The 15095-nt window shown below is 54.7% G+C and overlaps 1 protein-coding gene across 1 annotated transcript in view; it reads left to right on the top strand.

Moving 5' to 3' along the window:
- The window catches only part of LOC137439974 (nucleoside hydrolase), a 56565-nt gene that overhangs the window by 14138 nt on the left and 27332 nt on the right, over window positions 1-15095 (top strand). The gene's annotated exons all lie outside the window — the stretch shown is intronic.

Genomic DNA, 15095 nt, shown 5'->3' with positions numbered 1-15095 from the left:
GTGTTGAGGAAGGATGAAAGTGACTGGTTGAGGAGAGTGATGGAAATGAATGTCGAAGGAAGTAGAGGACGGGGAAGACCGAGAAAGACTTGGCTAAAGATGGTGGAAGAAGAAATGCGGGCAAGGGGGTTAACAAGGAGAGATGCAGAAAATAGGGCAAGATGGAGAAGATTGTCATGGGGACCGCAAGGCTAACCCCCGCTCTAGCAGGGAAAATGGCCTTAAAATGCATGTTGTTGTTGTTGTATACGAGGATGATCCGGTGATAAATAGATCTCGGCGATAAGGATAAGACTCCATTGTTTGTGAAACCTGTGATCATTCCTTTGTCCCTTTTGGCAACGCATTCTTATAGACACTTAGATAGGCCCTTAGTGCACCACATTAATTAAATCCCCCCCACCCCCCTTACAAGAACTGACCGGAAAGACCAGCAGGCAGCGGCCGCGCAGTGGTACACCATGGCTTTCACACATTGACCAGGCAGGCTGGGAGCCACGCCCAGGAGGACTCTTGATTGGCCCGGGGGAGGGGCGAGCAATAAGCAGGGCACCGATTGGCAAAGTAGGGGAGGACGAGTGATTGGTCAACGGAAGGGCAGAGAGCTTCCCCGTGATTGGAGGGTAAAGAAGGACTTGTGGTTGGCCACTGACCAATGGCATGAGAGCAGGGCGCCAAGCGCTCGGCCAATGGGAGGACACCTATGCGGTGAGAAGATTCGAGAAGTCGAGGGGCACCGCGCTGGTTGGGGAAAAGGAGCTGACGTCAGAGAAGACCAGGAGTAAAACGACTGGCTCGCTGGAATTTTGCCCTTCTCGTTTTGGCTTCGTTCCTGCCCGGACCTCCCTTCTGCTTTGCCTTTCGTTCCCGGTTGGACCTTCCTTTTGTGAACCGCGACTCACCTGTTGGAGCAACATTGGAGTGCCATCGATTCTCCTCCCTGGCTGGCATTCACGAAGCGAGCAAGGCTTGCCACTGGAGTGGGCGAGACCAGGGCAAGCGAGTGGCTCGGCGGCCTCGCAGTGCGCGAACGGGGGCATCGAGGCCTACTTCCCGCCAAGCACGGAGCCGCGTCTGACGATGGCGCTCAAGGCTGACGAGTCCTGACTCACCACAGACAGAGCTAATAGTCCAGGGGCCAATACAGATTTTGGTACCACCCAAGGTCAGCAAACAATTTTGGGCTTTTTGTCTTCCTCCATGTCTCTAGTTTATATTTTGGTATGATAACCCTGCCTGTCTAGTAGCTTAATGATAGTTATCACTCTGTGAACAAACCCACCCCCATATAACCTGGAAGTTGAATTTTAGGGGAGAGGGGTACCATTTTTGCTTCGCTACAACTTCAGTTTTACTGAACATACTTTAACAAATCATAATTCATTGTGAAGCTACATCATATAGGGCAAAGGGGGGCATTAAGCTCCAGGGGGCATTAGGCTCCACTACATTGTAATTGGATTATATTTTATTCATGATACACCGGCCATGTTCTCAAGTGACTCAAGAACCAATCAGAATGAGTTTTCTTGTTCAGGAAGTTATAAAATGCATTTACAATGTAGTGGAGCCGAATGCCCCCTGGAGCTTAATGCCCCCCTTTGCCCTATCTACACAACTGTATTATATTTTCATCTTTCGTTATCAGGTGACTTCCTCAGAGGTCAAAAGGTCATGTTTCAATGCAAAATCGAAAATTAAGAGTTTTTATTTTCAACTGATCTGATTACTATTTCGTGATATGTAGATGCTGAAATTATTTCATAATGTATAGATAAGACATTGTAGATGATTTAAAATAACATATCATTCACAAAACTTCAACAACTAACCCCTATTTCTTCGATTTCTGAAATTTTTTGTCATTGTACAAATGTGAAAGCTGCTTTAAATAGAGCATTATGATGCTAATAAAGCGCGGCGTTACGCGCGCTGCTTGTGAGCAAGGAGGAAGCGGACAAGCGGTAACATATGAACGTCTTTATTGTAAGACTACACTGTAACACTGAACTCTTCCGGGCTGGTCGCACGGTGTATATCCTGAGGCCACGCCTACCCCTCGGGCGTGGCCACCGCCCACTTGGTGCGTGGAATGATGTCACCACGCCAGTGGGCTTTTGTGTCCGCCACACGCACCCCCCCAGAATTCCCGCGCACCTGGAGGGCCAGTTTGCGGGGCAGACGAATGACCCGGCCGAAGCGCCCCCTGGCGATCGGCGGCGTCTGGGGTGCAGGGATACCAGGTGGGATGCCCCTGGCTGCCCCTGGGATGGGTGCAGGACCGGGGGGCGCCGTGGCGGCGGGGCTGGGCGGTGCCGGGGGTCCGCCCGCAGGAGGGCGGCCCCGACGTGGGGGTCGGGCCACTGGCGGTGGATGGTCCACATCGAGGTGGGCCGGCTTGAGGCGGTCTACCGAAACGCGGTCAGGAGTACCGCCGATGTCCAGGGTGAAGTGCTTCGCCCCGGTCTCCAGCACGCGGAAAGGCCCGTCGTACGGGGGCCGCAGTGGTGTCTGATGGGCATCGTGGCGGACGAAGACGTACTCCGCCTTGCGAAGCTCCGGGGCGACGTGCGTCGGTGGGTGCCCGTGGCATGCCGTTGGCACCGGGGCGAACCTCTGGGCGGTCTCTTGCAGAGCGGAGCGCTGCTGTGCCGCGGACCATGGTGCCGTGGAGTCGGGGAGGAACTCGCCCGGTACCCGCAGCGGTTGCCCGAAGACCAACTCCGCCGCGGATGCGCGCAGGTCCTCCTTGGGCGCCGTCCGGAGGCCCAGCAGGACCCAGGGGAGCCTGTCGACCCAGCCGCCGTCGCGGAGGGTGGCCCGGAGCGCGGCCTTCAATGAGCGGTGAAATCGCTCACACAGGCCGTTAGCCTGGGGGTGGTAGGCCGTGGTTCGGTGCAGCCGGACCCCGAGCCCCTGCGCAACCGCCCCCCAGAGCTCCGAGGTGAACTGGGGGCCGCGGTCGGATGAGATGTCTGAGGGGGCGCCGAACCGGGCGACCCAGGTGGCGATGAAAGCCTGCGCGACATCGGCCGCCGTTGTCGACGCCAAGGGCACGGCCTCCGGCCACCGGGTGGTGCGGTCCACCATGGTGAGGACGTGGGTGAAACCCCGCGAGGGGGGCAGAGGTCCCACCAGGTCCACGTGGACGTGGTCAAACCGGCGTTCCGGCACCGTGAACGGGGCCAACGGGGCCTGGGTGTGCCGGTGCACCTTGGCGCGCTGGCATGCGAGGCATGTCCTGGCCCAGCCGCGGACGGCCTTCCGGAGGCCATGCCAGACGAACTTGTCGGCGATCAGCCTTTGGGAGGCCCTCGCACCCGGGTGGGACAGGCCGTGGATGGCGTCAAACACCTGGCGCTGCCAGCCCGCGGGCACAATGGGGCTAGGACGCCCGAGGGAGACGTCGCACAAGAGGGCCGCGCCCGCGCCGTCAAACGGCACCTCGGTGACGCGGAGGCCCGTGACGGCGGTCCGCAAGGCCTGGACGTCGGGGTCAGCGGCCTGGTCCGCTGCCATCCGGGCATAGTCGATGCCGAGGTGGACTGCGTGGGCGACGGCCCGGGAAAGGCAATCCGCCACCGGGTTGTCCTTCCCCGCGACGTGCTGGATGTCCGTCGTGTACTCGGACACGGCCGAGAGGTGACGCTGCTGCCGGGCCGACCACGGCTCGGTGACCTTGCCCATCGCGAAGATCAGTGGCTTGTGGTCGACGAAGGCAGTGAACGCCCGGCCCTCGAGCAGATGGCGGAAGTGCCTGACCGCCAAGTGAAGTCCGAGCAACTCGCGGTCGAAGGTACTGTAACGGCGTTCGGGCGGGCGAAGCTGCCGGCTAAAGAACGCCAGCGGTTGCCAAGCTCCACGCACCCATTGCTCGTGCACCGCGCCCACCGCGTAGTCCGAGGCATCGGTGGTGAGGGCGATCGGTGCATCGGGCGCCGGGTGCGCGAGCATGGTGGCGTTAGCCAAGGCGAGCTTCGCGCCCGTGAACGCCGTGTCCATCTGCTCGGTCCAGGTAACGTCGCCTTTGCCCGGCTTACCTCGGAGAGCTTCGTGCAGGGGGCGCAGGAGCTGGGCGATACGGGGCAGGAACCGATGGTAAAAGTTCACCATGCCCAGGAACTCCTGCAGCCCTCTGATCGTGCGGGGGCGCGGAAACCCCTTCACCGCCTCCACCTTGGCCGGCAGGGGGACGGCTCCGTGCCTGGTGACACGGTGCCCCAGAAAATCGATTGTGGCGGCGCCGAACTGGCACTTTGCGGGGTTCACAATCAGGCCATGCTGGCCCAGGCGTTCGAAGAGCGTGCGGAGGTGGCGTAGGTGCTCTTCGCGGGACGCGCTGGCGACGAGGATATCGTCCAGGTAGACGTAGACAAAATCCAAGTCGCGCAGGACGCTGTCCATCAGTCGCTGGAACGCCTGAGCCGCATTCTTCAGACCGAAGGGCATGCGCAGGAACTCGAAGAGTCCGAATGGCGTGATGACCGCCGTCTTCGGGACGTCCTCCGGCCTGACGGGGACCTGATGGTAGCCGCGTATGAGGTCCACCTTCGAGAAGAAGGACCTGCCCGCCAAACGGGCGGAAAAGTCCTGAATGTGGGGGACGGGGTAGCGGTCGGGAGTCGTGGCGTCATTGAGACGGCGATAGTCCCCGCACGGTCGCCATCCCCCGCCGGGCTTCGGCACGATGTGCAGCGGCGACGCCCAAGCGCTCTCTGAGCGCCGAACGATGCCGAGTCGCTCCAGGGTAGCGAACTCCGCTTTTGCCACCGCCAGCTTCGTCGGCTCGAGGCGGCGTGCCCGGGCGTAGACCGGTGGCCCGACGGTGGGGATGTGATGGGCCACCCCGTGCTTGACGGCCCCCGCCGAGAAGGTGGGCCGCGTGAGGGCCGGGAAGCCGGCGAGGAGGCGGGTGAATGCGTCCGCTGCCGGAAGCGTACAGACCAACGTGGCCGGAACCGAATCGTTCGGCAAGCCGCTTGGCAAGCCGCTCGTTGAGCTGGGCAACGCACATGCGAGCGAGCTGAACGTCTCGGCCTGGACAAGCCGTCTGCGCTTGACGTCGACCAGGAGCCCATTAGCGCACAGGAAGTCCGTGCCAAGCAGTGCCATGGGCACGTCGGCGGTGACGAACGTCCATCGGAAAACCTGCCCTCCAAACCGCAGAGAGAGGCAGCGTTTTCCGTACGTACGGATGGGCGTCCCGTTCGCGGCAAGCAGCGCGGGGCCCCCACCCGCGGCGTGCTTGTCTGACGTGCCGGCGGGAATGACACTCACCTGTGCTCCCGTGTCGCACAGGTAACGGCGCCCGGAGAAGGTGTCCGTTATGAACAGCAGGCTGCTCGAACGGCCGGCGCTCATCGCCACAATTGAGCGCCGGCCCGGGCGTTTCCCGACCCGTTGAAGGAGCACGGCGGATGACACCGCCGAGCTTCGTGGCCGAACTTGGCGTGGAACCAGCACCAGGTGGTGGAGCTGGAGGAGCGCGGCTGGCTCCGCCAGGCCGGTGGAGTCGACGGGTTTCCCCGCGGTGGCGGTTTTCGCCGCGGCGGTGGGCGGGGCGTGGCGGCGTTCACGAGGTGCGTATCAGCATGCTGCTGAAACTCAGCGTGCTGTAGAAGATGATGCTGTGGAACAGCAGCGTCGAAGGCCGTGACGGCCACGCCAACGCTCGCCCGCGTGTCCGAAGCGGCGAAGTACTTGTCCGCCTCGGCCGCCAATGCTCGGGGTTCCGTTAGCCCGGTCCCGGCCAACGCGAGGCGAACCTGCGCTGGAAGTTGGCGACGGAAAAGCGCCCGGAATAGCGAACCGGGGGCTTCGTCGCCCAACAGTGACAGCATATGGTCCATTCGGACCGACGGGCACGTCTCACCGAGCTCGGGGAGATCCAGGAGGCGGTCGGCCCGTGCGTCGTCCGTGAGGCTGAACGTGGCTAGGAGTAGCCGCTTGAGTGCCTCGTACTTGTGGCCGTCCGGTGGGTGGCGAAGGACGGACACAACTCGAGCGGCCGTGCTGGGCCCGAGGGAGGCGACGACATGGCAGTAGCGCAGGTCGTCGTTGGTGAGGCGCCGAAGCTGAAATTGGGCTTCGGCTTGAACGAACCAGACCTCGGCCTGGGCCTCCCAAAATTCGGGAAGTTTAATCGCCATTGACTTGTCGTTGGCCATTGCAATGGCGTCGTGTTCGGAAGGATCGCTACGGCAGATCCAACGTCGAGGGTCACCAGTAAAGCGCGGCGTTACGCGCGCTGCTTGTGAGCAAGGAGGAAGCGGACAAGCGGTAACATATGAACGTCTTTATTGTAAGACTACACTGTAACACTGAACTCTTCCGGGCTGGTCGCACGGTGTATATCCTGAGGCCACGCCTACCCCTCGGGCGTGGCCACCGCCCACTTGGTGCGTGGAATGATGTCACCACGCCAGTGGGCTTTTGTGTCCGCCACACTAAAATAATATTGTGACTAGTAAATGCTAAATGAAATATGCCTTATGCCTTGCTTTCCTTGCAGAGGTGTGTGTATGTATGCAGTAGATTGGTGAAGAACTAAGATATCTACAATGGATCTACCAACTTGTGACCAGGATCCTGCACCGCAGAAACGTGCAAAAATGAGCTGCATCATTCATTGCACTGACGATGATTCGGAGCTGGCAACGCTGCAAGGTCTTGAATCCTGGAAAACCCTGCTTAGAGCGGCAGAAATAAGAAAACACCTTCCACTCTTGGAGATAGCCAGGGGCCTAGAAGTAAGTGAAGTACCACAGATTCAGTATCATCACAAATGTCGCAGTGTATTCACTATGAAAAAGCTTCTTGAAGCCATCACAAACCGTGGTATCCAGAACTAAGGTGCTGATGTTAAGGCTAAAGATACTGGTACAAGAAAATCATCTAGAGATGCACCAAGTACTTCAAGAGTATACGAAAGGCTATGTATCTTCTGTAACAGCTCAAGCAAATACCTGCCAGGAACACGTACACGAGAACGCCTCACACGGTGTTTGGAGTTAAGAGCTGATGCCAAAGTTCGTGAATGACTCCAAGTTTAGTCATCCTGATCTACAATTACCAAGAATCAGGAAGGATGAAGCTGATATTCAGTCACTTGTTGAAATGATGGAGTCCAGCTGGATCAGTCCTTTCGATCCTGACCATGAAGACATTGTTAGTTTGTCGACTGGCATTGCTGCACCTCCAGATGTTGCTGAAAACCTCATTGAAGCCCACCAAATAGGTAAAGACGCTTATGAAGATTTCAAACAAGCGAGGATGGAGTCAGGCAGTCCAGCCATAAAGTTTCATGACAGGATTACAAAGAAGAAGCTGAAAACATTCTCAGACATTGGCAAGAAATCACGTACCCTTGGCAACAGAAAGGAAGTTATCCTCAAGGCTGATAGGAAGCTGTTTGGGCAGATGATTCTTGTTGCAGAAAGCAGGCAGCTGCACATGGGTGAAGTTTTAGCCCACCTGCTTGGACCTTTGCCTTGGGCCCTAGCCAACATTGATGGGTCTCTTCATAAGACCAACAAGGCTGCTCTTGCCAGGGTGTTGGAGAAGCATGTCTCACCAGCAGAAATAGTCCCTCAACCTTCAGCCACTCTGATAGATGGAATGAGCCTGGTCCAAAAGATGAAGGGGAAAGACAAAACGTTCTCCCAACTGGCAGAATCAGTATTGACTCAAGTTATCCATGAAGGTGGTCAGAGCAAGCGCATTGATGTTATCTTTGATGTATATAGAGAGATGTCCATCATAGATTTGGAGAGAGCAAAGAGAGGCGCAGATTCAGGTGTTGAGCTAAGGAGCATTGCGCCTGGCCACAATGTACACCAGTGGAGGAAGCTTTTGTGTAACTCTAAAAACATAACACACCTCATCAGGTTCTTTGTGGAAGAATGGAAAGGTCAACTTGAGAAGATCAAGGACAAAGATCTGGATGTTACCTGTGAACATGTCTGTTTCAAGCTCACAAGGGAACGATGGGATGAGGTTCCGGAGCTATCAAGTACCCAGGAAGAAGCAGACACCCGTCTTATACTCCATGCTCTACATGCAGCTGAATCAGGCTACAAGGGTATAGTACTCACAGCAGAGGACACAGATGTAATGATTATAAGCATTGGAGTCAGCAAGAGAATTCCATGTCCCATGTTCCAGAAATGTGGCACCAAGAACCACACAAGGTTCACTGACATCAGCAAGCTAAGTCATGCACCAGGAGATGATGTCTGTGATGCTCTGATTGGAATGCACTCATTTACGGGCTGTGATACAGTCAGTGCTTTCACTGGGCGTGGAAAGTCGGCCATGTTCAAACAACTGAAGACTAACAAGACCTGTTAAGACACATTCAGAGAGTTGGGAAGGTCCTGGGAGATCTCTGATGAACTATTTGGAAAGCTTCAGGAAGTAACATGTCGGATGTATTTGCCTTCCACAAACAACTCAAGTCAACAAGCTTCACTACCAGCTGTTTTGTGCAAGGCGTGGAGAAGTCGACTCCAGTCAGCTTCCCCCTTGTGAAGATTGTCTCTTCATGCATGCCTTACGAGCAAACTATCAGGCTGCAATCTGGCAGAGGTGTTCGGAGTGCAATCCTAGTGTACCCTATCCAATGGCTCATGGATGGAAGATTCATGATGGGGATCTGGCCATTGAGTGGATGCGAGGTACACCTGCACCAGAGGCTGTGTTGGACCTGCTATCCTGCTCATGTGTACGATCATGCAAATTACCAATCTGCACATGCCTTGGAAATGGTCTGAAATGCACAGACATGTGTAAGCTGCAAACCTGCAGCAACCAAGCAAATGAACTAGAACAAATAGAGCTGAATGATAGTGATGTGGACGAGTGTGACACCGACTGCGTTTGTCCCAATGACATGAAAGAAACTGTTTGTAGTCTAAACGCACTTCAAATAACAAGATTATAATGTATGAGCATTACCGAGATGGTGTTCACAACAAGTAGAATGGCTTATCAAAAATTTGAATATTTTTGTACATTATTGAAACAGAGAGGATAACAAAACTTATTTATTTCTTTTCTGATGATTGTTTTATCTGCTTATGTTCTTATAAATGTGTAACTGTATACCAACGCTTGCGGGTATATAAAAAAATAAAATAACCACCTGTAGAGGCCATTTTCCCCCGCAAAGCGGGGGTTGGCCTTTTTGGGGCACCGTGGTTGTTGTTGTTTTTGTTGGTCCCCTTTTTGAAATAACCACCTTTAGAGGCCATTTTCCCCCGCAAAGCGGGGGTTGGCCTTTTTCGGGCACCGTGGTTGTTGTTGTTTTTGTTGGTCCCCTTTTTGAAATAACCACTTTTAGAGGCCATTTTCCCCCGCAAAGCAGGGGTTGGCCTTTTTTGGGCACCGTGGTTGTTGTTGTTTTTGTTGGTCCCCTTTTTGAAATAACCACCTTTAGAGGCCATTTTCCCCCGCAAAGCGGGGGTTGGCCTTTTTCGGGCACCGTGGTTGTTGTTGTTTTTCGGTCCCCTTTTTGAAGCAATGTTTTACGGCCGGATGCCTTTCCTGCCACCAACCCTGTTTGTCGCCTTTTTACGACAAACAGGGAATTACCAGTGAGCTGGTACTCAATTTGCCGACCTCGGAAGGATGACAGGCTGAGTCAACCCCCCTGGCGTTAATTCAGCGATCGACCGGGATTCGAACCCAGGATCCTGGGATCCCAAGCCGGCACCCTAACCACTACACCAACACCAGGCTATTGTCCATCATAGATTTGGACATGGGTATGTCAATGATAAAACACATTGGAGACATATTCATTGGTTTTCCAAAAATATTGTCTAGAAGTCATAATATATGATACATACAGTCATTTTATATGGGGGTGGGTTTGTTTACAGGCAATGACTAAATTCTTCGGAAATCGAAGAACCAATGCTTGCATAAAAAGGGTTAATGTAAAGTTAATTGTTGAAGTTTTGTGAATGCTAGGTTATTAAAATCATCCACAACGTCCTATATATAAATTGTGAAATAATTTCAGCATCTACGTATCACGAAATAGTAATCAGATCAGTTGAAAACAAAAACACGCTAAATTTTCGATTTTGCAAATGAAACATGACCTTTTGACCTCCGAGGAAGTCACCTGATAAATTAAAGGTGTATATTGGATTACAGTTGTGTAGATATATGATGTAACTTCACAATGAATCATAATTTGTCAAAATCTGTTTAGTAGAACTGAAGTTATAAGCAAAAATGCTACCCATCTCCCGTAAAATTCAACTTCCAGATTGCATGGGGGTGGCTTTGTTCACAGAGTGATAACTATGATTAAGCTACTCGATAGGCAGGGTCATCATACCCAAATATAAACTAGAGACATGTGGGACGACAAAAATACCAAAATTGTTTGCTGACCTTGGGTGGCACCAATTTGTTAAAATATCAGTATTGGCCCCTGGACGATAAGTCCCCACGACGAACACAACATTTTATTTGCTTCATTCCCATTTGTTTGTATTTCAAGTGAAGTGTGGGGGCGCTCCGTTAGAGGAGTTTAGTGATGACCGGCGCGTTATTTTCCTGTCCCGATATTTATTGTAAATAAATCATTGTATTATTTTCCCTTTCTATGCCAAATCTGGTGTTCGTGTGAGTTCAATTGTTTCAGTTTGAAGACGCTGGCGCGCGCGGGCTGTGGGGTAAGAGCTATCGCCGCTTGTTCTTCTTCCAACCCCCCCACCCCTCCGTGCTTGTGTAGTCAAATCCGTCATTGAATAAACGCCTCCATTAAAGTTCGCTTGGCCATCTGCGATTCCTGGTCTTAACCAAGGGGAAATCGTGTGACAGTACATTAATGTCCCAACCAGAAGCTACACTGCATTCAGAAAGTATTGAGACCCCTTCACTTTTTTCACATTTTGTTATGTTGCAGCATCATGCTGAAATCGTTTAAATTCATTTTTCCCTCATCAATCTACACTCAATACCCCATAATGACAAAGAGAAAACAGGATTTTAGAAAGTTTTGCAAATTTATTAAAAAGAAAAAACTGAAATATCACATTTACATAAGTATTCATACCCTTTGCTATGACACTTGAAATTTAGCTCAGGTGCCTCCCATTTCTCTTCATCATCTTTGAGATGTTTCTCCACCTTGATTGGAGTCGACCTGTGGTAAATTCAATTGATTGGACATGATCTGGAAAGGCACACACCTGTCCATATAAGGTCTCACAGCTGACAATGCGTATCAGAGCAAAAACCAAGCCATGAGGTCGAAGGAACTGCCTGCAGAGCTCAGAGACAGGATTGTGTCGAGGCACAGATCTGGGAAAGCTTACAAAAAATTTCTACTGCATTGAAGGTCCCAAGAGGACAGTGGCCTCCATAGTTCTTAAATGGAAGAAGTTTGGAACAACCAGGACTCTTCCTGGAGCTGGCCACTCGGACAAACTGAACAATCGGGGGAGAGGGCCTTGGTAAGAGAGGTGACCAAGAACCCGATGGTCACTGGCTGAGCTCCAGAGATCCTGTGTGGAGATGGGAGAAACTTCCAGAAGGACAACCATCACTGCAACACCCCACCGATCTGGGCTTTATGGCAGAGTGGCCAGGCGGAAGCCAAACAGTTCAATCTTGGTTTCATCAGACCACAGAATCTTGTTTCTCACAGTTTGAGAGTCCTTTAAGTGCTTTTTTGCAAACTCCAACCGGGCTTTCATGTGTATTTCACTGACGAGAGGCTCCGTGTCCCGATGTCCCTGTTCTCTACTGTTGTACTTGTGTGCTTCCCTCTCTCTCTCTGCCCATCTTGTCTCACACTCCCTTTATTATATGTTGTATGTGTCAGTTTTGTTTTTTTCGTGATTAATGCTAGCTCTTACATGAGCCTCGATGTTGTATCCCAAAAAATTTTTTGGGTCATGCCCAGTTCCATAAGGGACCTGAAATATTCGGAACTCGTGGAAGCGCTAATGTATTGTGACGAGGGAAGAATTAAGCAAGACACAGGATGGTGCTTGATACTTGTATTCGAATATGCAGGTAATGAAAGAACCCTAAAAGATACAAAAGCACTATTCAGCAAAGATACATTGCAGGTAGCAGGTTAAATACCTCGATCAATGGATGAAATAATGGTTCAATGTTTACAATAAATACATCGAGTATGCAATCACAGGTGCATCCAAATACAAGTCCGACAGGCTAGACGAATGTGCAACCATGAGATGCATCAGGGGCAGACAATGTGTACATACTCTCGGCAGACGTGCACCAAGGCACACCTAGACAACCAAACCCCTTTCTTTTGTAACATCAACCAACAAATTGAGTAACAGTGCATGAGGATTGTTTAATTAGTTAATAGTATCAAATCAACACGAGTGACTAACCCACACAATCAAACTGGAATAACTTGTGCTCACATAGAATAGATCACATAAATCATGTACGTTTCAGTTCCGTTTACAATTGAATAAACTGCTAGTTAAGACATAACCATACTAGTTTCATCACACCAACGACGTGAGTAATCATTAAGCATCTTGGTATTCCTAAAGGAACTTACCCCTGTCTGACCAGGGTACAGAGCAAAATGAGAATGCTGGTCGATCCGTTCGAATCTCACGTCAGCAAACAATTAAATCTCCCGTTTTCCTGACGATGATCAATCCATGCGCCCAACGACGAAATAGCGGCAGCGTTTCAAACATGCCGGATGTGACGTATGGGAGGAGGCTACGTCAGTTTCAAACAGGATGTGACGTATGCCACGAAGCGTACATGCTCAAAATTAATCACTTACAGTATCACTGCAACCAAACCCCATCAGTTATTGTCCAACGTTTCAATTTCTATGAGCCGTCAGGCAACAGGATCGTCAATTTCCAAATTTATTGCAGAGCTTAAGACGCTTTCACACTTCTGCAAGTTCGGTGACGCACTCGAGGACATGCTGCGGGACCTGCTTGTTGTTAACAGTGCCATGCTGCGGGACTCATGCTGCGGGACTCGACGACATGCTGCGGGATGCCCCCGGCTGTACCCGGGATGGGTGCCGGACCGGGGGGCGGCGTGCCTGCGGTGCTGGGCGGTGCCGGGGGTCCGCCCGCAGGGGGGCGGCCCCGACGCGGGGGCCGAGCCACCAGCGGTGGGTGGTCCACGTCGAGGTGGGCCGGCTTGAGGCGGTCCACAGAAACGCGGTCAGGAGTACCGCCGATGTCCAGGGTGAAGTGTTTCACCCCGGTCTCCAGCACGCGGAAAGGCCCGTCGTACGGGGGCCGCAGTGGTGTCCGATGGGCATCGTGGCGGACGAAGACGTACTCCGCCGTGCGAAGCTCCGGGGCGACGTGCGTCGGTGGGTGCCCGTGGTGTGCCGTCGGCACCGGGGCGAACCTCTGGGCGGTCTCCTGCAGAGCGGAGCGCTGCTGTGCCGCGGACCATGGTGCCGTGGAGTCGGGGAGGAACTCACCCGGCACCCGCAGCGGTTGCCCGAAGACCAAATCCGCCGCGGATGCACGCAGGTCCTCCTTGGGCGCCGTCCGGAGGCCCAGCAGGACCCAGGGGAGCCTGTCGACCCAGCCGCCATCGCGGAGGGTGGCCCGGAGCGCGGCCTTCAATGAGCGGTGAAATCGCTCACACAGGCCGTTAGCCTGGGGGTGGTAGGCCGTGGTTCGGTGCAGCCGGACCCCGAGCCCCTGTGCGACCGCCCCCCAGAGCTCCGAGGTGAACTGGGGGCCGCGGTCGGACGAGATGTCTGAGGGGGCACCGAACCGGGCGACCCAGGTGGCGATGAAAGCCTGCGCGACGTCCGCCGCCATCGTCGACGCCAAGGGCACGGCCTCCGGCCACCGGGTGCTGCGGTCCACCATGGTGAGGACGTGGGTGAAACCCCAAGAGGGGGGCAGAGGTCCCACCAGGTCTATGTGGACGTGGTCAAACCAGCGTTCCGGCACCGTAAACGGGGCCAACGGGGCCTGGGTGTGCCGGTGCACCTTGGCGTGCTGGCACGCGAGGCATGTCCTGGCCCAGCCGCGGATGGCCTTCCGGAGGCCATGCCAGACGAATTTGTCAGCGATCAACCTTTGGGAGGCCCTCGCGCCCGGGTGGGACAGGCCGTGGATGGCGTCAAACACCTGGCGCTGCCAGCCCGCGGGCACGATGGGGCGAGGCCGCCCAAGGGAGACGTCGCACAAGAGGGCCGCGCCCGCGCCGTCGAACGGCACCTCGGTGACGCGGAGGCCCGTGACGGCGGTCCGCAAGGCCTGGACGTCGGGGTCAGCGGCCTGGTCCGGGCATAGTCGATGCCGAGGTGGACTGCGTGGGCGACGGCCCGGGAAAGGCAATCCGCCACCGGGTTGTCCTTCCCCGCGACGTGCCGGATGTCCGTCGTGTACTCGGACATGGCCGAGAGGTGACGCTGCTGCCGGGCCGACCACGGCTCGGTGACCTTGCCCATCGCAAAGACCAGCGGCTTGTGGTCGACGAAGGCCGTGAACGCACGGCCCTTGAGCAGATGGCGGAAGTGCCTGACCGCCAAGTGAAGCCCGAGCAACTCGCGGTCGAAGGTACTGTAACGGCGTTCGGGCGGGCGAAGCTGCCGGCTAAAGAACGCCAGCGGTTGCCAAGCTCCACGCACCCATTGCTCGTGCACCGCGCCCACCGCGTAGTCCGAAGCGTCGGTGGTGAGGGCGATCGGCGCATCGGGCGCCGGGTGCGTGAGCATGGTGGCGTTAGCCAAGGCGAGCTTCGCGCCCGTGAACGCCGCATCCATCTGCTCGGTCCAGGTGACGTCGCCTTCGCCCGGCTTACCTCGGAGAGCTTCGTGCAGGGGGCGCAGAAGCTGGGCGATACGGGGCAGGAACCGATGGTAAAAGTTCACCATGCCCAGGAACTCCTGCAGCCCCCTGATCGTGCGGGGGCGCGGAAACCCCTTCACCGCCTCCACCTTGGCCGGCAGGGGGACGGCTCCGTGCCTGGTGACGCGGTGCCCCAGAAAATCGAGTTCGGCGACGCCGAACCGGCACTTTGCAGGGTTCACAATCAGGCCATGCTGGCCCAGGCGTTCGAAGAGTGTGCGGAGGTGGTGTAGGTGCTCTTCG

This window comes from Myxine glutinosa, chromosome 14 (assembly GCF_964187855.1).
Source record: "Myxine glutinosa chromosome 14, kmMyxGlut1.1, whole genome shotgun sequence".
Taxonomy (NCBI): Eukaryota; Metazoa; Chordata; class Myxini; order Myxiniformes; family Myxinidae; genus Myxine; species Myxine glutinosa.
This window is presented reverse-complemented; position numbering and strand designations above follow the sequence as displayed.